Here is a 1,219-nt window from a genome sequence, read left to right as displayed (position 1 = left end):
TCTTGAAGATTGCTTCATGTTTGTATGATTTCTGGACTTATCATGCTCGCTCACTGGAAATTACTACCACTATGGACCTAACGGTTATCAAGCTCAACGATCCTGATCTATAGCTTGAGTCCCCTGTTATGTCACATGGTCATCAACTATAACTATCCACGGTTGATAGCTTTAGTCCCCTGTTGATCCAAGATATTTCTAGCTACAATACAAGAATAACTATCCCATTTTTAAACCAACAAACCGATTCTTATGTCTATAGATCCATTGCATTACAGTCTAAATTACATGACCCCGATTAAATGATTATCGTACTCGAAACATGTAATTTCCAAATAAATATTTAATAAGTGCAAACAACATCCAAAGCTAAATATTGGGCAATTTAAACCAACAAATGTCCTCTAAACTCATTAAGTTAAAAATCAAACCAATAAACTTCACAACTCACTTGACTTATTCAAATAAAGTCAATACAAACCAATAGAATACAAATACCGAGCGTTTGTACAATTCATGGCCCAAAAGGTTTGAATAAATTTATCATTGACTCAATGGTTGGGCAAAATCCTGAAATACACCATGGCTTCAAAGAAGCACTTCTTTATAGGTGACGACACCCAAAATATGCTCAACAACTCAATCGTGTGTATTTTTTGAATGCTCTATAAAATCAATATACCAAAAGTACATTAACATCAAATAATTCCCATGTGAGTAATAACTTATCAAACTCCACATATTTGCTTTTATAAATGTAAGTACTTTTTTAGTTTAAAAAAAAGTTTAAGGACTTAATCATTCAAAATATGAAAGTCGATTAGCTTTCTTTATTTTTTTTTATTATTTTACCATATTAACCAGTTTTATAAGTCATAAGGCTGTATCTAATAGGTTTTAGAAAACCAATGATTTATTTAATAGGTTTTAAATTTGAAAAATATGGTTTTCGTAAAAAAAGTGAAGTACTTGAACTCGCATGCGATAACTTTAGATATGCTCTTCCATAATAAACAATCAAAAGGGTCGGAACAAGTTTTGTCGTATTGAAACGTACATGAAATAAAGTACAACTTTCTATTTCCAATCTCACACTCGCATGTTTCCAAACAAATTGTTACAAATTAAAACGCTAATAGTAAAATGCATCGATATATATATATATATATATATATATATATATATATATATATATATATATATATATATATATATATAT

This window comes from Cynara cardunculus (assembly GCF_001531365.2).
Source record: "Cynara cardunculus var. scolymus isolate 2C chromosome LG 14, CcrdV1, whole genome shotgun sequence".
Lineage (NCBI taxonomy): Eukaryota > Viridiplantae > Streptophyta > Magnoliopsida > Asterales > Asteraceae > Cynara > Cynara cardunculus.
The sequence above is the reverse complement of the archived record's forward strand: the minus strand, read 5'-3'. Positions refer to the sequence as shown.